Source organism: Ascaphus truei, chromosome 3, assembly GCF_040206685.1.
Source record: "Ascaphus truei isolate aAscTru1 chromosome 3, aAscTru1.hap1, whole genome shotgun sequence".
Taxonomy (NCBI): domain Eukaryota; kingdom Metazoa; phylum Chordata; class Amphibia; order Anura; family Ascaphidae; genus Ascaphus; species Ascaphus truei.
This window is the reverse complement of record NC_134485.1, coordinates 146,410,531-146,433,994: the sequence shown is the minus strand read 5'-3', so window position 1 is coordinate 146,433,994 and position 23,464 is coordinate 146,410,531. Positions and strand designations below refer to the sequence as shown.

General features: G+C 45.5%; 1 protein-coding gene across 3 annotated transcripts in view; it reads right to left on the bottom strand.

Annotated features, from left to right (window-relative positions):
- Positions 1 to 23,464, bottom strand: part of BCAS3 (BCAS3 microtubule associated cell migration factor) — a 1,601,451-nt gene that overhangs the window by 705,471 nt on the left and 872,516 nt on the right. The gene's annotated exons all lie outside the window — the stretch shown is intronic.

Below are 23,464 nucleotides of genomic sequence, written 5' to 3'. Positions count from 1 at the left end.
TCTAAGCTCTACATCAGGTCCTAATTGTCTTATACTTTAGTGCCATATGTTAACCACTGCCTCCTACCCTTTCCCCCCCGCCCCTCCTCAACAGACACTCATAATGTGGTGACATATGAGGTTGTAGAAAATCATGGGGCAAGGTTTTGGAAAGGTAGCCATTATAGCCATGTCCCCCATTCAGTCACTTCCCACTATGCCAAATATGCTGTGGGTCTACATTAAACCACCCTTTCCAGTCCTCCATGCTCACTCTGGTGGATTCAAGCCTAGGTGATGGACAGCAGGCCGTTGATGAACTGGAGGGGAAGTGAGACCAGCTATTTGACCCTAACATTAATTTTAGAATACCTTATATTGGACCAACATGAGAGAGGACATTTTAGTGTACACTGCTTCTGAAACATTTTCAGGTCTTCCATAACAGGATGCAGGTGGTAGTCATATTATATTTCAGATGTCATTTACGGAAGTATGATAGAAGATGAAGTACACTGAAATTCATAGTTCATTTTAATGACTTTTGTTTCCTTAAGAACTGCATAAACTTGACCCTTTCTTCTCTATGGGGATTGTTAATTAAACTGCCATAATGTAGATCAGGGCACTTTCTCATGGAAACTTCCCTGGGAGTTTCCGTGCGATAATGCCTCAATTGGCACTATTACAGTTTAATTAATACAATTCCATGTTTTGCATGGAAGAAATAAAGAAAAGGACAGGTTTGTGCTGTTTAGGGAGAAGCAGAAGCCAGAAGAGTTAGTAATACATTTCAGTGTTACCTCTGATCTTTGAGTGTCTTTAATGATATCACAAATCAAAGAAGGCTACCTAATGACTACTGCAAAGAAACCAAGAGTATTGCAATAATTTTATTTTCTATTTCATTTTGTACAGCTGTTTTAATGTACATATATGCTTTTTACATTTCAGGTTAATATTTGAAATATTTTACGTGTTGCAACACACAATGTTTTGTAACTGTTCTGTAGACATCATGCAAACCGCAGAAACATTATACCCTGTGTTGTTTTTTTTCTCCCTTGGCAGGGAATGCGTTAATAAGAGCAGAATCACTCGCAGTGCGTGTTAAAGGTTAGTGGAATAATCAGTCACTTGAAAAACACTACATAAACATTTTTCCGGATGCAATTTCCCAGTAGAAATCAGCAGCTAAAAAGGAAATAATTTAGTCTCCATAAGTGCCAAATTGTATCCTGATTTTTCCTGGTCTGGCTCAGCTTTCAAAACTAGTGGTTCGACTTCTGCAATCTTTCACCCAAAGACTATATAAACACATCCTTATAATAACGACATAATCCTTGGGTGGGCCAATTTATGTTGGATTATGAAAATACTTAAAACACAAAATCACATAATGACTGCTGTCCTTTCGGTTTCCACTAAAGTGAAAAAGAAATAGATATCTAGGGGCAGCTATTACTTCACTTAAACGTATTACCTGAAAGCTGCCGCCTGTTTGTTTATAGTTTTTTAATTTATATAGGCATTGGTGAAATCACCCAATTGAATTAGTTCTCTCTACATTGCACAAAGCTGTAGTGTAAATTGATAGGGGCTGCCTAATACACACCTTAGTTTATTTCTACTGTAACAAAAAATAACATACTGTACATTTCTACTGAAGAGCATTTTGAAGGTTACTCTGATGATAAAACCCTTCCAATGAGCGGTACAAGAAAAGTGAAAAAGCTCACGTCAAAAACTCCACACTACTCCTGCATTAAAACTTTGTGACCACACAATCAAGATTTTGCATTTCTAGAGATGTCGGCAGTAGTGAATTATGTCCAAAACACAGCAACAACAATCGCTCAAAAAGAGATTCAGAACAAGACACAGGGAAGGAAAGAACTGTCAAAAATTTTACTTCTGTTTTTCCTTCATTTCTCCATATAACATATATCACACATATTCAGTAAAGTGCAATCTTGAAAAATATTGGAATTATCAGCAAAATAAATACACTGGGCCCTATGCACTAAGCACCGGAAAAAAAAACCCGGGCTGTTTAAGTTGCCAGTTTTGACGGTGATGCTATCACGATATGCGTAAAGCCCAGAATACCTGTGATAGCAACATTTGCCAAACTGGCGAGTAGCTAGCGACGTGATGATCGCCTCTCTTAAAAAAGGGCTCACCTGGCGATATATTTCTGCTGCAGAGAGAGAGAGACGCCTCTCCCTGTGCAAATCTCGCCAGAGTTCAGAAGCCTATAACTCGGGAAGCAGGGGGTCCCTGAGGCAGAAACCAAAGCGGTTCAGTTCAGGAGACCCCCTGCTCCCGCACACTATTAATAAAAATAGATTAAAGCAGCTTCATTACCTTAGCGGATAGCCGCTAAGGCAATGAAGGAGTTAGGGCACAATAGCTGGTTTATTGAGGGCAGAGGGGGTGAGTCAAGCTGGTACTTGGCCCTTCACTCACCCCCTCTGCCCCAATAAACATTACAATATGTACTAACCACCAATACACAACCCACCCACCCCGTGCCCCCACATAAAAACATTTTTATACACAGGATTGATACCAGAGGCCGGCGGGGGTCACCGGGTGGTCCCCACGGCTGTCTGTGTGCCCTCGGGTGGTCCCCGCTGGCCTGCGGGACAAATCCTGTTGCAAAAAAAAAAATGCGTAACACATTGCAATAAATACACCTCCCCTTCCCCACCACACATACAGTACAGTAATGGGCAAAATAACTATTATCCAGATATGGCTCATTTGTCCATTATTAAATCCAACATTAGCCAGCCAGCATAAATAAAGTAAATAAACCTTTCTACTTACCCCTGCCATCATGAAGGTCATCCTCATCAGCATACTGCAGGGCCATGACCTCCGTTGACAGAAAGAATACAAGAAAGAAAAAAAAAACAATCTAATGGCCCCTAACCCCTAAATCACCTTATCGGTTAATTGATTGGCATAGTGGTACATCATACCCATATTATATGGGCATGATAAGCCCCTATAGCAGTCAATAATCACCCTAATCAAATAGCATGCAGGCCAAAAATACACAATAATAAAACAAATACACTGATTCTGATTTCATTTTCTTATTGTTTAGCGTTTTTATTAAAATCTTTTTTTCTGTTGGCTACTGGTTTTAATTGATGTGTTGCCTAGTGGTTTTATTAATTAACTAGCTGAGAGACCCGGCGTTGCCCGGGATGTAATGTTCCCGTTCCTCTCTCTCCTCCCCCCTCTCTCTGTTTGTCCCCCATTCACATCAATCCAGTCCCCCTCCTCCCTCCCTCCTTTACAGCTTCATGTAGCGTGTGTGCGTCAGTCACTGTGTGTTTGCTCGCGCGTCAGTGAGTCTGAGGCAGAAACACAAACACACACAGACTGACTGACGCACACACAGTCAGTGTGTGCCTCAGTCAGTGTGTGCGTGCGTCAGTCAGGCTTTGTGTGCGCGTCAGTCAGTGTGTGCGTGCGTGCGGCAGTCAGTCAGTGTGTGCGCGCGGGGCGTCAAAGGCAGGGGGGGGCGTCAAAGGGAGGGGGGGGGCGTCAAAGGGAGGGGGGGGGCGTCAAAGGGAGGGGGGGGGCGTCAAAGGGAGGGGGGGGGCGTCAAAGGGAGGGGGGGGGGCGTCAAAGGGAGGGGGGGGGGCGTCAAAGGGAGGGGGGGGGGCGTCAAAGGGAGGGGGGGGGGGGCGTCAAAGGGAGGGGGGGGGCGTCAAAGGGAGGGGGGGGCGTCAAAGGGAGGGGGGGGGGCGTCAAAGGGGGGGGGGGGCGTCAAAGGGAGGGGGGGGCGTCAAAGGGAGAGGGGGGGGCGTCAAAGGGAGAGGGGGGGGCGTCAAAGGGAGAGGGGGGGCGTCAAAGGGAGGGGGGGGGGCGTCAAAGGGAGGGGGGGGCGTCAAAGGGAGGGGGGGGCGTCAAAGGGAGGGGGGGGGGCGTCAAAGGGAGGGGGGGGGCGTCAAAGGGAGGGGGGGGCGTCAAAGGGAGGGGGGGGGGCGCGTCAAAGGGAGGGGGGGGGCGCGTCAAAGGGAGGGGGGGGGGCGCGTCAAAGGGAGGGGGGGGGCGCGTCAAAGGGAGGGGGGGGCGCCTCAAAGGGAGGGGGGGGGCGCCTCAAAGGCATGGATTCCTCCCCCTGCATTTCCTGCAGTGGACAGGAGGGGGGGGGGCAGTGGACAGGAGGGGGGGGGGGCAGTGGACAGGAGGGGGGGGGGAAGTGGACAGGAGGGGGGGGGCAGTGGACAGGAGGGGGGGGCAGTGGACAGGAGGGGGGGGCAGTGGACAGGAGGGGGGGGCAGTGGACAGGAGGGGGGGGCAGTGGACAGGAGGGAGGGGGCAGTGGACAGGAGGGGGGGGGCAGTGGACAGGAGAGGGGGGGGGCAGTGGACAGGAGGGGGGGGGCAGTGGACAGGAGGGGGGGGGCAGTGGACAGGAGGGGGGGGGGCAGTGGACAGGAGGGGGGGCAGTGGACAGGAGGGGGGGGGCAGTGGACAGGAGGGAGGGGGCAGTGGACAGGAGGGAGGGGGCAGTGGACAGGAGGGAGGGGGCAGTGGACAGGAGGGGGGGGGCAGTGGACAGGAGGGGGGGGCAGTGGACAGGAGGGGGGGCAGTGGACAGGAGGGGGGGCAGTGGACAGGAGGGGGGGGCAGTGGACAGGAGGGGGGGGCAGTGGACAGGAGGGGGGGCAGTGGACAGGAGGGGGGGGCAGTGGACAGGAGGGGGGACAGGAGGGGGGACGCAGTGGACAGGAGGGGGGACGCAGTGGACAGGAGGGGGGACGCAGTGGACAGGAGGGGGGGGGCAGTGGACAGGAGGGGGGGGCAGTGGACAGGAGGGGGGGCAGTGGATAGGAGGGGGGGGCAGTGGACAGTGACACACACACACACACACACACACACACACACACACACACACACACACACACACACACACACACACACACACACACCTCAGTTGATGCGCCCTTTCTCAGTTCCGTTTGGCGCCGGAGGTGGGGAGCGACACCTACCTGTACTTCCGGGCGCCGCCACCGTCTGACTCGGCGCCGCGAGGGAGGAAGGGGGTCCGCCATCTTACGCGCCGCGTGGCAGCTGCGGGAAGCGAGGTGATTTGGAGCGGGGAGGGGGAGAGGTGATTTGGAGCGGGGAGGCGGGAAGCGAGGTGATTTGGAGCGGGGAGGGGTGATTTGGAGCGGGGAGGGGTGATTTGGAGCGGGGAGAGGTGATTTGGAGCGGGGAGAGGTGATGCCGCTGGGGAGGGGGAAGAGGTGATGCCACTGGGGAGGGGGAAGAGGTGATGCCGCTGGGGAGGGGGAAGAGGTGATGCCGCTGGGGAGGGGGAAGAGGTGATGCCGCTGGGGAGGGGGAAGAGGTGATGCCGCTGGGGAGGGGGAAGAGGTGATGCCGCTGGGGAGGGGGAAGAGGTGATGCCGCTGGGGAGGGGGAAGAGGTGATGCCGCTGGGGAGGGGGAAAAGGTGATTTGGAGAGGGGAGAGAGGTGTGTGTGTGTGTGTGTGTGTGTGTGTGTGTGTTTTTTTATTTTTTTGGACCTTTGGCCCGTCACTCCGCCTCAGGCCAATGAGAGGTGTGGGGGGCGGGCCAAGGGGGTGGTGTGAGTGTGTGAGGCCAATGAGAGGTGTGCGGGGGCGGGCGGGCCAAGGGACCAATGAGATTGCCGCTAGGGACACCGGACATCCAGCAGGCAGGCATGCATGCAGGCAGGCAGGCAGGCAAACATACAGTGCTTTCACTAATATAGTATAAGATTGATCTGTTGGCTACTGGTTTAAATGTATTCATTGTTTTGTTGGCTAGTGTTTAAAATTAATTAATTGATTGGTTGGCTAGTGCTTTTATTTATTGAATTGGGGTGTTTAGGTGCTTATATATATGTTTTATTATTGTGTATTTTTGGCCTTCATGCTTTTTTATTAGGGTGACCACTGACTGCTATAGTGGCTTATCATGTCATATTATATGGGTATGATGTACCACTATGCAAGGGGTCTCCAAACTCAGTCCTCAAGGGCCGGAATCAGGCCGGCTTTTATGGATATTATGTTTCAGCACGTGGCTCAATCAGTCTTTGACTGAGCCACTGATTGAACCACCTGTTCTGAAACAGGGATATCCATAAAAGCCGGCCCATGAGGACTGTGGTTGGAGACCCCTGCACTATGCCAATCAATTGGTACAGGATGGGTATAGTGGTCACGAGCTGGGTGCTTAAGCCTCCCAGGTGGGTAGCGGGGGAGTGTGTGTTAACCCCATCATTACTATAGCGGTTATTAACCGCTACAGTGATTAAGGGGTTTGGGGCCATTAGATGTATTATTTATTGTATTTTTTCTGGCAACGGAGGACATGGACCTGCAGTAAGCTGATGAGGATGCCCTTTATGATGGCAGGGGTAAGTTGAACATTTTAGTTACTTTATTTATGCTGGCTGGCTAATGTTTTATTTTATAATGGGCAAATTAGCCATTATCCATATCTGGATATAATAGTTATTTTCCCCATTACTGAACTGTGTGTTGGAGGGGGGGGGGGGGGAGGAGGTGTATTTATTGCAATGTATTCCTCATTTATTTGTTGCTACCGGATTGGTACTGCAGGCCAGCGAGGACCACCTGGAGGCCCACGGACACTCGCAGGGACCGCCGCCAGCCACTGTTATCAATCCTGTGTATAACAAAATAAATTATGGTTTTATGTGGGGGCACAGGGGGTGGGTGGGTTGTGTATTGGTGGTTAGTACATATTGTAATGTTTATTGGGACAGAGGGGGTGAGTGAAGGGCCAAGTACCCACTTCACTCACCCCCTTTGCCCCCAATAAAGCTGCTATTGTTTCTTAACCCCTTCATTGCCTTAGCGGTTAGCTGCTAAGGTAATGAAGTTGCCTGTAAATGCGTTTTTATTGCATGGTATTCATTGCTGGAGTCTCCGGTGCTGATATTAATGGGTATCAGCTCCAGAGACTCTCGGTATCAACCCATTGCTTGAAAAATGCATTTTTTTTCTAAGTCCCGTCTCACGCTTCTCAGCGGCTTGTCACCAACGTCCTGCCAACTTATCTGGCGTGACGATTTGGAGAGGAAATCTCGTTTCTAGAGCCGCGATTAGCATTGATAAGCTAATCTGGGCTATTAGAATTGAACGAGTTTGAAAACCTGCCGATTAGTGGCTTATCGCCGCTTGTTTGGCGTATTTTTCCCTCTGAATTTTGTTTTGCCAAAAATGGCTTTTATCGCCAACTTATCGGGGCTTACTGAATAGCAGTAGGCTTTTTTAGCGAAAAGGCCTCGATAAGTGGTTTATCGGATCTTAGTGCATAGGCCCCACAATATTTAATGGGTAAATCACTAATGACACTCATTTTTATACTTTTAATTACATTTCAACAACTAGATATATCAGACTATCGCCAACATGTAACACACATTTTTATCACCTACCCCAGGCTGGCATTAGGACTATCTTGCCTATGTGTATAATGAAACAAAACAGAAAAAAGAAGCACTCAATAATAGTAGGTATCTTGCCACGAGTCCACGTCACTCCAATCAAGAAGAAGATTGATGCCAATGAGGAAAAAGATCAAACAGCACTGCACTGGGATTAGAAAAATAGCACATTTATTATATACTGTAGCAAAAAATGTTTCGGTCGCAATATCAGGTCTGATACGTTTATATTTTTTGCTACAGTGTATATAATGGCCAATGTAAGACTAAACCAACCCAGATAATAAGATGATAAATGTTAAGAATATATAACATACACATTTTACAAGATAGTAACCCCTTAGTAGTCAGCTAGTTATGTGCAAACCATGACTAGCTGACAAGTAAGGCTACTAAAGGGTTAATAGATTCCTAACACTACATTCCCCATCCCCTTGCATACCAAGGAGGCTACTAAGACAATGCCTTATTAACCCCTATGGCAAATAAGGGGTTAACCCCGACCACCCTCCCTCTGCAGGGCTTAACCGCACACTCCAAGGTACCTACTCCTACCACTCAATACACCTAACCCCCTCTCTATAAGAATGGCTAATAGGACTGTAGGCTAATGTACTAATATATATATATAGGACCAGAGTTGAACAGGACCCCTATACAGCACTCTGTCACTAAGTGAGATGATGATTTTGTTAAAACATGATTTATTGAAAACTCGTAAAAACAATGGGGTTTAAAACAATAATTAAATTAATTTCAAACGCTTTAATGACTCTTGGGGTAAGGTGTACCCCAGAGAGATGGGGGTCTATATTAATGCCCAGTGTTTGTGGATTCACTGGCCCTAGTGTTCCTTATGTGAAGTAATCACCTAGGGAATGGTTATGTGAGAGAATGAAAGTAATAGCCTTAGATGTAGTGCCACAGTATACTAAGTACTGGTTGGTGCACCAAAGACCAGAAACCTTACACAAGGCTGCTGTGTAGTACAGTCAGGTGTTCTGATAATGATTGTTGGTAACAATCTTAGTAGGTTGTGCACCAATCCTGACCACTAACGCAGTGTTAAATGATTGTACGTGAGTGTAGAGAACACAAATTTTGTCGTGTGAACCTGGGATCTGAAGTTAGCAGATCTAAGGTCAACACTAGTACTTATAGGGTTAATATACTGATGAAAAATGAGGCACTGCTGAGACTCCTATATGGTCAGATAAGGAGATTTCAGCTAGGTAATTCACTGTATAGGATCAAATGACTGGTTTATCAGTAATAGAACCTTTACCTAATAAGTGTTTTACCTCTCCATATAAGGTAGTATGCTGGCACTTCAGAATCTATAAAGTATATGGAAGTTTCTGAATAGGACACCTTATTGCTACTAGAGTATTGAAATATCCCTAAATATTCTTTAGTAATGGGATAGTAGGTAAGTAGCTGGGGTTGTCGTCCCTTGTGTTGTAATAGTGCATTGCCAGTTGGTTAAAAATAACTCCCTCTTAGTGAGCTCCCCAGACCGTCAGGTCTGTCTGGAGCATGTTACTGTGCAGCAGCTGAGCCACGCTGTCTTTCCCTGTTGGAATTGAGATCAGCGTCTGTGAACAAGGGCTCTGCGCGTGCACGTGACTGTGTGGTGCCGACGCGCGCGTTTCGCTGTTGATGCTTTGTCAAGGCCAGCATGTGTGAACGGCGATACATCAGCTTAAATGGGCTCCACGTGAATGGATATTCCAGGCAAAAGGTGACACATTGTGTACTCATTTGCATGTCATCTCCCAGAATCCCTTGCTGCAGTGGGAGCACTGTATGTGAGGTGACAATGGTAGAAAGGCAGGGTTGCAGACCTGTCCAAGACATGTGAATGTGCTCACAAGTGATATTCTTTATTGGCTATATGCCAACGGTGGAGGTTTTCTGTCGCCTTTTTCACCCACCATAACTTAAAATGTATGGTAAACCTACCCAGCCTAGAAATATTTCAAAGCAAGTTTATACCAACCTCACGCTGATGATACCCATCAAGGTTGAAACATGTCTGTGAGTGATTTAAATTTGCTTTGCTAGTCCCATGCTGTGTTTAAAAGCTGTCTGAACGGCGATACATCAGCTTAAATGGGCTCCATGTGAATGGATATTCCAGGCAAAAGGTGACACATTGTGTACTCATTTGCATGTCATTTCACAGAATCATTTGCTGCAGTGGAAGCACTGTATGTGAGGTGATAATGGTTGAAAGGCAGGGTTGCAGACCTGTCTAAGACATGTGAATGTGCTCACAAGTGATATTATATATTTATATATATATATATATATATATATATATATATATATATATATATGTGTGTGTATATATATATATATATATATATATACATAAAGCAGAAAATAGCCGTGTTAGTCCAGTTGCGATAGTGCAGAATAAATGAGTTCTTCAGTATTAGGTGATACCTTTTTTATTGGACTAACAATTTATGTCATAAGACAAGCTTTCGAGAATTATCCTCTCTTCTTCAGGTCAAAGTGTGGATAAGAATAGAGGCAAGCAGGATAATTACAAGCAATTTTGATAGGGTGTGAGAAAACCCATGTACGCATTAAGTCCTTTGGTTTTGGTGTCAAAGAGTCTTATCATTCTGAGTTCAAATGTTTTCCGTTCTTGGGTGCTTTTAAACATTCCATTGAGGATTTTGATTTTTAGATCATTTATGGAATGATCTGGTTGTGAGAAGTGATGTCCCACAGGTGAGCAGTATCTTCCTTCTTCGTGATGGAGTATAGAGTGTCTGTGCATATTCATTCTTCCTTGTAGTTTTTGGCTGGTTTCCCCAAGGTAGCAACCTTGGTCACATTTGTTGCACTGAATCATATACACTATATTCCTGGATGTGCAGCTGTATGATCCTTTAACATTGAATGTTCTATGGTTGTGACTGGCTGTGGGATCTTGGCAAATATGTTTGCAGAGTTTGCAGCGTTTGTTGCTGCACGGCTTTGTGCCATTATCCATGTCTTTAAAATCGTTGTGAAGTTTTCTGCTGACTAATTTCTGTTTGAGGTTTGGTGGTTGCCGGAATGCAAGAATGGGAGGTTTGGGAAAGATTTTTTTTAATGTCGCATCCTCTGTCAGCACGGGTTGCAGATCTTTGATTATTTTTCGTATACCCTCTAGGGTAGGGTTTTATGTGGTCACTAGTGGTATGCGTGTGGTAGGTTCTTTCTGTCTGTATTGTAGCAGGTGTTCTCGTGGGGCTTTTATTGCAGATGTAATAGTTTTGGCAATGGTCTTTGGTTTGTATCCCTTCTGTCTGAACGATTCGGTCAGGGTTGTGAGATGCCTGTTTCTGTCTTCAGTGTCAGAGCATATGCGGCGGTATCTTATAGCCTGGCTGTGTATGATACCTTGTTTTGTATGAGTGGGATGGAAGCTGGAGTTGTGGAGGTAACTGCATCTGTCAGTTGGTTTCTTGTACACAGATGTGTGTAGTTTGCCATCTTTCAGTGTTACTGTAGTATCTAGAAAGTTTACTAGGTTTGCCGAATAATCCATTTTGAGTTTAATAGATGGATGGAATGAGTTCAGGGAGTCGTGGAATTGTTTTAGGTTTTCTTCACCCTCTGTCCATATTATAAACAGGTCATCAGTGTATCTGTAGTATTTGTAGGGTTTGTGGAGGCATGTAGTCAGGAATATTTGTTCAAGATTTGCCATGAAAAGATTGGCATATTGCAGTGCCATCTTGGTACCCATTGCAGTCCCCATTAGTTGTAGGTACAGTTACACTGATGACCTGTTTATAATATGGACAGAGGGTGAAGAAAACCTAAAACAATTCCAAAAAGTCCCTGAACTCACTCCATCCATCTATTAAACTCAAAATAGATTATTCGGCAAACCTAGTAAACTTTTTAGATACTACAGTAACACTGAAAGATGGCAAACTACACACATCTGTATACAAGAAACCAACTGACAGATGCAGTTACCTCCACAACTCCAGCTTCCATCCCACTCATACAATACAAGGTATCATACACAGACAGGCTATTACTGTAGATACCACCGCATATGCTCTGACACTGAAGACAGAAACAGGCATCTCACAACCCTGACCGAATCGTTCAGACAGAAGGGATACAAACCAAAGACCATTGCCAAAACTATTACATCTGCAATAAAAGCCCCACGAGAACACCTGCTACAATACAGACAGAAAGAACCTACCACACGCATACCACTAGTGACCACATACAACCCTACCCTAGAGGGTATACGAAAAATAATCAAAGATCTGCAACCCATGCTGACATAGGATGCGACATTAAAAGAAATCTTTCCCAAACCTCCCATTCTTGCATTCCGGCAACCACCAAACCTCAAACAGAAATTAGTCAGCAGAAAACTTCACAACAATTTTAAAGACATGGATAATGGCACAAAGCCGTGTAGCAACAAACGCTGCAAAGTCTGCAAACATATTTGCCAAGATCCCACAGCCAGTCACAACCATAGAACATTCAATGTTAAAGGATCATACAGCTGCACATCCAGGAATATAGTGTATATGATTCAATGCAACAAATGTGACCAAGGTTGCTACATTGGGGAAACCAGACAAAAACTACAAGGAAGAATGAATATGCACAGACACTCTATACTCCATCACGAAGAAGGAAGATACTGCTCACCTGTGGGACATCACTTCTCACAACCAGATCATTCCATAAATGATCTAAAAATCTAAATCCTCAATGGAATGTTTAAAAGCACTCAAGAACGGAAAACATTTGAACTCAGAATGATAAGACTCTTTGACATCAAAACCAAAGGACTTAATGCGGACATGGGTTTTCTCACACCCTATCAAAATTGCTTGCAATTATCCTGCTTGCCTCTATTCTTATCCACACTTTCTCTCTCCCTCCCAGTATCCCTCCCCCTCCCCACCTTTCTTTGACACTGTCCCCTGGCTTCAAACATATTTAACACCCTACCTTATCTACAGTAAATATCTGTTGTTTTTTTTCCCACTCTCTCTACACTGTTTTAGCCATTGCATCCTTTGTATATCAGTATTGCTTGACCTGAAGAAGAGAGGATAACTCTCGAAAGCTTGTCCTATGACATAAATTGTTAGTCCAATAAAAAAGGTATCACCTAATACTGAAGAACTCATTTATTCTGCACTATATATACATACATATATATATATATATATATATATATATATATATATATATATATATATACATACATATATACATATACATATATACTGTACACATATATACATATATACATATATACATATATACACACATACACACACACACATACACACACATATACATAAATACACATACACAGTGTGTAAGCCCCCCTGTGGGGCTTACTAGAAGTAATGACAGGGGTTAATAAGAGAGGAAATGCTAGCCATGCCCAGTAGTGACACAGAGGTGCTGTGTCATATGGGATATATAAAGCAGAGAGGCCGCGGGGAGGTTCAGGTTCCAGGAGTGCCAGAAGTAAGTATGGCAGGAGGTGTGGGACCTGGGGTGGGACTTAGAGGTAGGGCATGTGCTTCCCCAAGTATAGTGTAGGTCAGGCCCCACTCTATTATGTTTCAGTCAGGGACAGTACCCAAGTAGTTAGGATTAGTGTTGTACCAGGTCCATTTTAAAAATAAAAACGGATACCTGGGCAAAATGAATCATTTTAGCCGGCCAGGTAAAAGGATTACCCGGACAGCACTTACCTGCAGGGACGGAAGACCAGTGAGGAAGACCGCGGCAACATCTGGGACCAGCAGCAGATGTCCTGGTGGCGGTGGCAGCAACTGAGGAGGAGCCGGCTGTCCAATAGGAATGCTCCTGCTCTGGTCACATGCTTCCCCGGCTCACACAGGCATCAGCTGTGTGCTCTTTTCCTGCTGCTCCTGCCAGATGAACAAGAGCTTCAGCTGCTGCCACCGCCATCAGGACGTCTGCTGCTGGTCTCGGATGTCGCCGCAGTCTTCCTCACCAGTCTTCAGTCGCCGGATGAAGGGAAGTAACAATTTTCAGCTTCCCTGAAATTACCCGGTGCTGGTCCCAGCCCCCTGCTGCCGGGTCCGAGTAATTTCCGGGTATCTGAAAAAGTGCCGGGTAAGCTGGATACCGGGTATTATTTGGGTACCCGGTACATCATTAGTTAAGATCCTATATTATGGCCCAGAGAGAAAAGCATGTCCCACAGTAAAGGGAAAGCACACAAACCACAGAGAACGTGGCATAAAAGGCCACAGGGTGTAAGGATCTGCCTGGCAATCAGATTCCTATGTTTCAGTAGTGAATACCCCTGTGGAAGTGGCAGTTCCAATATAGGGGAAGTCAGTGTCAAGTATCACTGAGGAAGTGGCAGTTCCCCAGCAAGGAAGGATAGTGACAAGCAGAGATAAACAGGCCAGGATCATACATGAAGCTAAATGGAATTATCATACGAGGGGGCCCTGATCTCCAGGGGCCATGCACACACTCATTGAAGGAAGGAATGTTAACAGAGGCCATTCCTATACAGTCAGAGGGAATGTTAACAGACCATTCCTATTCAGAGTTACAGTGACTATTGCAAAGTCATTCCTATACAATGTGAGAAGTGCTGTCTGGTGCAGCGGTGCGTAAAGTGGGGGGCGCTGGATTTTTTTGGGGGGGCGCGGGTGCTTGCAGAAGTCCCGTGCTCTTCCCTGAGGCATTTAAATTAAATGCCGGGGGATCGCTTGAGGCCTCTGCAACAATAAAACTTACCTTGATTCAGACGCTGTGACGCGTCGCCATGGCAATGCGGCGTCAAATGACGCTGTGGTGTCCTGCGGGGTGACGTCACATGGCCGTCTCCATGTAAACGAGGTCACATGACGTCACATGACCCCGCACACAAGCGAGGGGGGTTGCGAGAGTGAGGGGGAGGAGGCAGGGGGGCGCAGCTCAAAAAGTTTGTGCTCCCCTGGTCTAGTGAACTATACAGAAGAACAGTATTGTTATATTTATGAATGAGATCAATGTAAAAGGTATAACAGGATGTGTTTCTATGACTTTATGAAGATGTTCCCTGGCAAGGGAACCTATAATAAAAGAGTCTCTGTTGTACCACCCAAAAGGTTCTGAAACCCTACTTATCATCGTCCAGCCAACCACAAGAGCCCCTGAGATAAAGTAAACTATTGTTGAGTTGGACATTACACCATGACATTGATATGACCTCCATAGGCCACGTCCAAACTCCGCACGACGGCGTGCGCAGCGCAAACAAAATGCAGGGCATCTATGGGGCCGGCCATAGTGTGTGCGTGCGAGCGAGGAAGCAGATTTTTCAGCCAGCAAAAGATTTTCATGCGCGATGGCCGGGTCACATAGGCGGTTCACCCAATGAGGGCAAACCAGTCTCATGACATCATGGCCACGCCTCCCCGTCGCTGTGTATGTCTGTCCACAGATCGCACGGCCGACAGGCGCACCCGATGCCATGTGCTCCGTCGCGCGCCCACTATATCCAAGGCCTTAGGCAGCCGGGTGCGGAAGGATACATATATTTAAAAAAATACAATTACATACATATTAATAACATAACGCATAAGAATATAAAATGTGTTCTTAATTATTTTTTTGGTTAGTTTATTTATTTTTAAGGTGTAATATGTATTTTAACCTCTGTGATGCATTAGTAGCCTCAGTCATCAAAGGGGCTAATGTATTTTCTGCCATAGGGATTACATAAGCCTATAGTAGAAGTATACGACATTCTCCTCCCCCATTGCAATTCTAGTGCTATCTAAATCCAACTGTATTTATCAATTGAGTTAATTACCGCATAGCTATTGCAATTTTCATATGGTGAAGTTTTGCCACAATGTTAGTGCTTTAGGTGATAACACTGTACTAAAAACATATGTTATTTTTATTTTTTTACTGGTTTCAATATTAACTCCACTTTAATAGAGTTTGATGAATCTGGCCATTAAATCAAAGTTATTTCCTTCCTAGAAAATAGTAGCCACTTATTGTTCTGTGTATCCAAAAAAAAAGAGCAGGTATTTCCAAAGTGTTGAATGATAAAATGAATAAAAACAATAAAATATATATTTTAATGTAATGTCTGTTTTTAATAGGTTTGTTAAAAGTTTTTCCAGAACTGGTGTCTTTTCTAATAATTAAGGGGTTATTTAAATATCTCAATGCTGACATTTGTAAAACATCTTTGACAAATGATCAAACTGCAACCCTGGCCACACAGTCTGAATGGAGGCTGTATTACGCAACAATAATTCTCACTCTTTCAAAATATTTGGGCAATTGCGTGATTGGTCAAAGGTTACGTCAACATTATTTTTAAGTAGGACAGAATGGTCTAAATATGAGGCAAACGATTACAATCACAATTTACGGCTGTTTAAAATATCATTCATAATTCTGGGGCCAAAGTATGCATATTTGCGGCCGTGTAAAACTAAAAGCAAACAGTGTTACATTTCAGGGTTTTTTTTACATCGAATTTTGTTAGTAATAGAGTTTTTTTTCACTCCCTTAAGTAATGACAATTATGGGATTTTCTTATCTTCTTAGTTTGAATGTCTGAATTTTAGAATTTGCTATACATTAGGTTGTGATACATTTTAATTAACAAACATAATAGTTCTCCATAGGTGAAATTATAGTGTGTAAGTCTCTTCTTCAACTGGTCTGTACACTATAATTACATATATAAAGGACTCATAACATAAATTGGTCTATTAAAGGTTATTCCAAACTAGAACAAATCAACACCACTTTGGGTGTTTTCTTTGCCTTGGCAGCATATGCTATGAAAAATTGCACCCTTTCCCTCTTGGCAGGTTAACAGCAGGGATGATAATGACCCTCCCTCCCCCCCTGGCAGTCATGCTCATGGAAGGACACAAGCCATGCTGAGCAGATATAGGAACCTTGATCTATCTTGGCCAATATGGAGCTATCACGATCATTCTTGCCTTGACCTTCTTTATTTTTCTAAATAACTGGGGTGCTAAGGGAAGAACATTACATTTTTATGCCACTGGGAAGTTCCACAGAATTGAGAAGGCATTGACTGCCCAGGCTTGTTTTATTGCGTATCATGCACCATTACTCTGCACCTTCCTGTTGTCTACGAAGGCCATGAGGTTGATTACCTGAGCCCCATTTCCCATAAATCTATGAATATTTTGTGGTGTAATTCCTATTCTCCCGGAAGTATTGGTTTCTAACTTAGGAAATCTGCTTGAAAAGTCACTGTCCTGGAATGTATACTGCTTAAATTACAGACAGAATAACTTCTGGCAAATGCATTACCCGAAGTGTTTCCATTAATAAGGGTTTGTTTCTTGTGCCACCTTTTATGTTTAGGTATGTCACCACTACTGTGTTGCCTGACAGGATTCTGACTGTTTGGCCCTGCAAAATGTCTGCAAATTCCAACTGCACATACAATACTGCTCTAATTTTCAAAATAATTATCGGAAGGGTCTTCACTAGCATTGACTAGGTGCACTAAGCCAATTGTGTGGTGTTACAAGCTCACCTAACCGTGCATTCTCACATCAGTTCAAATAGTAATCCATTGAACAACCAGTAGGTACATTCCCTTTGCCAGATTTTTGTCTTTTTCCCACAAAGTGAGGGGCCTTCTTGCAGAATAATTGATGTGAATCTTCTGCTGTAAATCTTCTAAATTCCTGTTCCAGACTTTTAAAAATGCTGCCTGAAAAGGCCTCATAATTTCTCGCCCAGAGGACCACTTCTAGTGATTTTGCCATGTCTCCCAATAATTTCATGCACTTCTTGATCGACAGCCAATGGTGTTGCCATACATTCATAGACTGATTGATTTAGTGTCTCATCCTGTACTCGGTCAGACACACCCCAGCTTGTGTAGTGAATCGGAGCCCTAAGAACTGTAGCTCCTGGGATGGAATCAGAGCACTCCCAATTTATAATGCAACCATGATGATAACGTATTCACAAAACCACTTCTACATGATGATGTAGCGATGGGGCTCTAAGGCAATTGTCTCAGTACAGAATAACCACTATTCTAATGATCCCAAGACTTCTCTAAAAAAAACATTTGGACCCTAGATGGCCTTGAAACTTAAGTTGCCTCTTTTACTGGCATTAACTTGGCAACCATTTATCTTCAAACAGGAAGAGAATGGGATCCTGGTCTTCCCCAAGTAGTAGGCACCCATTGAAGGGCAAACTCCATAATTTATTTTTAGATGCAAAATCTGTCTCCAAGTTCATGAGCCAGAGAACACTCCTGGTCGACACAAGAATGCCATCAATCTGGCTGCCAGATGAATAGACTCAAACAATGCATCACACAAAAAAATCTGCTGCGATCTTCATTGTGCAAACATTTCTTCTGCAAGTATGTCTAGAAACTCTTTCCATCAAATCCTATTTCAACTAGGCAAGCCAGACGCTTAGTGTTAGTCTGCCTGAGGACAGCACCGTGAGGAAGGACTTCTTCAAAACTACTTTTATTCACTGATGCATTTGGTCCTTTAACTTAGATGCATCATCCACCCCAATAGCTGTCAAACCAGACACACCGACTACCGCTGTATCTACCCTAAGAATATTCTCCCAATTTTGATTTTCTTCTTATGAAAGGAATACATGAGATCAAACTTTCTTGAACCAGAATTCCATTTATCTGGATCCAGGCATTCTTGTTCCAGGATTTGAATCATGGACATTAAAGCAACACTGAGGCCTTTGATGTCCATTGTATAATGCACGTTGGATGGATTATCAAAATCAGAACTCGCAAGTATGACACGAAACCCAAGGGACCTTGCAAGACCCTCAGGGATCGATAATTTCTGTTTCCTAGCCTCAGTCTCCAGGGCAGACCGGATAAACTTAATAAGCTTGTCCACAGACTCAGTGTTGATGAATCATGCTTTCTGTCTTAGTTCACCTTCTTCTTGTGAGGACAGTAAGTCCGCTTCCGAGACTGACTGCAGGTTTAACTCTTCTTCTGACTCTCTGAGCCACTTCCTGGTTTGCTATGTCATGACTGACATAGGCTCTTGCAGGGAGGATTTTAACCAAGCTATAAAGCAACTGATTATTTTTTGCCGATCCCTAAAGAACACATGGAGAACACAGTTGCCCAGGTGAGTTCTATGGAAGCTGTTCTCCATAATCCCTGAATAGGGACCTAATACCCCCTGCTAGGGAATGAGAAAGGGCTAGAATATTCAGGCTCCCATTGGAAAGCCAAAAGAGGGCACTATCAAAGCAGTGTGGCTGAGCAAATCAACCTTCACAAAAGAACCCACAGGAAGGAATGGGATATGGATATGGAGATATATATACACACATACTACTGTACTGCACTTGCCTTTACTGCTGTATCTGCTTATTCTACCTCATAAAAGGATGATGGGAATCCAAGCCACCCCAAATATATCATGGTGACCTGAACTTCCGGCTTCTCATTTGCCAGGCTGTTATAGCTGCTGCCCTTGCAGGAGCTTCTTCCCGGCACATTCCTGAAGGACACTACCAGAGGTTTTAACAGGAATCAGCGTCCATGCAGCATGATAACATCATCCACAATGTCCCAGTGCCTGCAATGACTTGCTCCCCATCGTGCAGTGCCTACCCGGTAACCATACACAGCAGTGTGAAACTCTGACATCAATGCCTACCCTGGGTAGGGACAAAATGACTGCTGGGGAGAGGGGTTGATAGACAAATACAATCCCCGCCATCAATTTTGACATTGATCCCTAGCAGAGGGAGAGGGGGCATCCTCCCATAGCATGTACTGTTATGGGAAGATACACTGGCGACACACTTTATTCGAGCTCGGCTAGTCCCACGAATTCGGGTATACCCGGGTGTATTGAGGTTTGTGACTGTTTTCTGCCCGAGTGCATTGAGGTATTTTCCAAGCAGGGATTGAAGCATTTTATTCCCGCTGGCTGCAATACTGCACAGTATATATATATATACTGCATTACAATTCATGAATTTATGCCATCTGGTAGACACGCGAAGCATTGCAGCCTATTAAATCCTAATCATTATCATTTAACAGATCAGCCGCCCGTCAGCCAGGCATGAACCCAGGCTGGGAAGGCAAACGCAACGGGGCTTGTCAGAGGTGAGGAGCGGTGCATTCCAGGTATCTGCCAGGTACATACTGGGTATTTGCTCGAATAAAGTGTGTCGGTGCAGTACTTAAGAATTTTAAATGATGCAGCTTTGTTAAGGGTAGGAAGAACATATATTCTGACAGTGCCTTAATTTTGATCTGTATGGCAGCTTGTAAGACACATTAGAATGGTGATTGAGGACATCATGTTCACTGTGACAGAGCTCCACAAAATTCCCATATTCATTCCCCGTCCACCAGTTCCTTCCCCTAACTTTTCACCTTGCTCTATAGGGAATAGCGGCATTCAGTTCAGGAGTGATGGAGTGACATCACTAATGGAGAAGTACGTGGGAACCATTTAGTGCATGGAACACTCGTGTTTCACTGACTTGACTATTTTTTTTTACCCAAGAAGGTCAAAAATTAAAGCTCCCTTAGTAACAATAAGTCAGAGACTGAATCATTAGCTCAGATTACGTAAAAAATAAAATACTGTAGGATAGAAAAGAGGGGTTAGCCGGATCCTACTGACAGAAAGGACAGAAGAAATGGCGGCGGTGGGAACTCATCTACTAGATCAAGGTTGTGCAATCTTTTCAGTTTGCACCCCCCTGTCGTTGTGTCCCCCTGCTCGTGCCCCCTCCCCCCCCTCCTTACCTGCTTTCGGGCTTCGGCAGCATCATATGATGACTATGCCATTTGACCCCGCAGCGTCATTTGACGCCGTGTTGTCAAAGAGACGGCTGAGAGCAGGTAAGAGAAGTTACAGAGGCCTCACTCCTCCCCCGGCATTTAATTGAAATGCTTTGGGGAAACCGCTGTGCCAACCTCCCCCTAGAAATCCCCAGTTTGCGCACCACTGTACTAGATCACGAGTGGGTATGAAGGAAGGTGCTTTAACAGGTGTGATGGCAATCTGCAATCCCATCCAGTAAGACTAAACAACAACGAGACCTGCAGCACTCAATATGTTAATTCCTCTATTTATGAAGATATACATTGTCTTTAGCGTGCTATATTGCCCCATTTGGGAGGGACTTTATGATTGTGGCGAGGGTATTTATTTGAATTACTTGTTCACTTTTCTTTTTCCGTACTTGATGAAGGTTATCCCAAAACGTTTTGCTTATGTTACTAGAAGATCACTCTGCATTAATAAATGTCTTCTATTAATGCCCAAAAATAATAGCAGTGTTGCACACCAAAATTAAAAAAGTGAATACACATACTTAGACCAGTGCTCCTAGTCCATGGGAAAAAAACCTGTTGTTTTCTGTAGCAGATTCCAAGACAAAAATAGTACGTAATAACATCAGATTAGCAAAAATATATATTTATTGTAGCTGGAAAAGAACCTACGTTACTGCTGTCAGTGCACCCTTTCTAAAGGATATGGCCATAGCCTTGAGAAAGGCTTCACTGACAGCCAAAGCATTGGTTCTGTTCTGGCTACAATTGTAGCCAGGTCTCCCCAGCCTGTCAGCACCCCCCCTCACCTTGTTGACGATCGCGGGTGCAGCCGAGTCAAATGGCGGACCAGCGCGGCGATCGCAGGGGTGAGGGCGGTCAGGCCCCGGCTCGGGGGTTGCCGGGGACGCGTGCGGCCGGTTGCCAAGGCCGCGCGCGCGTCACAGGGCTCCCGGCGCTCACGGAGCCGGGCGGTAAGGGCGCCGCCATGTTGCGCCAGTTCGCGCATGCGTAGTAAGCCCCCGGCGACCCGACAGAGTCGCGCATGCGCAGAAGGTACCCTAGAGCCAGGGAACAGTTGCGTGAGGGCAGGGAAGGCGCAGGAGAGGTTGCGGCGGCCATTAGGGATGCGCACAAGCGCAGGGAAGGCGCGCACACGACCCCAATGTAATTGCAGCCTCCACGGGACTACAACTCCCATGAGGCTTAGGGCCAAGCATACCAGGTGCCTTAGTGGAGCCAATAGGGCTTAGGATGACTTGGCAGAGGAGAAGAGATACATTGTTTGGGCTGCAGCTACGCAGTCAGTTGGAGTCCGGGAGCTGTGAGGGAAGCAAGGGTGCGGGGAGTGAGTGCAGCTCCTGCATCCAGATAGGTACCCACACCCCAGGTAGGCCCCAACTCCCCACCAGTTTAGGGGGTGATTATAAGGGACAGCCCCAGTTAGGGACTCTGCCCTTAGTGTGAGTGCTGCCTTGTCAGAGTCACGGCTGTTAGTGCTGTGAGGTCTGACAGGCAGGCACCGTGTTGTGCAGCCGGTTGCTGTACGTACCAAGTACTAGGTCCCAGTCACCTTGAGGTAGCGCTAAGGGGTAGGATGCCTGAAGGGATAGCCTGTTAACGAGGTCAGGAATTCTGGAGAGGATCTGCACTAGGCTAGCCAACAGTAGGTAGACGCCTGGGGGCAGTGCGTTACTGCAAGTACTAGGTACTAGTTAGCTAGAGTCAGGACCGGGAGAGCTACGGGGACAGGATAGGCCAGTTAACCCCTTAGGTCCCAGGTAGGTCCTCACTCCCCAGTTAGTGGTGCTCCAGGGACAGGCCCTAGGTGAGGGACCGTGTCATGTTAGAGTGCCAGTAAAAGATAGGGACACAGCGGACGCTGCGCTTCCTGCCAGGAGACGTGGGCTTAAGTCTGTGCCCAGAGAGAGACTATCTTCAGGGTGGGATCGCCCCTGGCGGACCCCAAGCAAGGAACCACCGGATCAGACGGGATCCAGGTCGACAGATCCTTTGAGAAGTAGTTGCAGGCCCGAGTGCAGGAGCGCTCGGCAGGTAACCCCTTTTGTCAACAAGTGCACCAACAGTTCCATTAGTTAGTGACTGCGCAGTCACCCATATTCTCACCTAAAGAGTGCGGGACACATTGTGCAGGGATTGATGGGCACGGGGTGGGATCACCCGGTGTAGGGGGAAGTGTCCTGCGAGACGCAAGAGTCTGTGTCCCCTCTAGAGAGGGACACCCGTTATTATGTTGATGTTATATGGTTCATGTGAGCACAAGTAAAAAGGTATTGGTTATCATACATATGGTGTACTGATTATTTGCATGTGGTTCCTATGTTAGGGTTATTCTACATACCCATAGAATCCTACATAGGTGGAGACGCTGAAATAAAGAAACGTTCCAGAGGATTCACCCCAGGCTCTCACTAGCGGAGGCTCAGCCTCCTGTGAGCCTGACAGGTATACGCACCACACCTGGTAACATTATATGTTCTACGCACCCACAATATATATGCGATTGGGTGGGGTGGAATACCTGTTACACAATAAATATATTTTTTTGCAAATCCAATGTGATTAAGTTCCCTTCTTGCTTATATTAATGCCAAGCAGGCTGCTGCGACTATCTTTTTCAGTGCTGCAGGTCTCATTGATGTTTAGCAAAGACAGAAGGCAAATGTCAACAAAATCCTTAGTTACTATGTGATGGGAAAAGCTATGCTCTTCCTCTAATGTGTAATATAAAAGAAGACTATTTTTTAAGCCTTCTGAGAATATAAAGAATAAATTATAGTGATAATAATCTGGAAAGTTTGTGTAGAAGTGCAGAGATATTCACATCTGTGTCTGCACATTCGTGTCTTGGGAATAATGGATCTGTCGTAACATTCACAGAAAAATGTGAGAAAATGTTCCTTCCCAAAAATGTAGCAAAAAGAGACTGTGCTACTTCTGATCTTCTGTCTGCAGCTAAACTAGAGTTAAGGAATGGGGGGAGTGGAACATTCAGAACTAATATGGTACACATATGTGTATGGTACAAAAGAGCTAACATGTGTCTGAATAAAGCATAACAATGGTTGATCCATCTTGCACATAATGTAATGTACTAATTAAGAGAAGTCATCTCATGCAGTAAGACATATCTGTAAGCCAACCTGA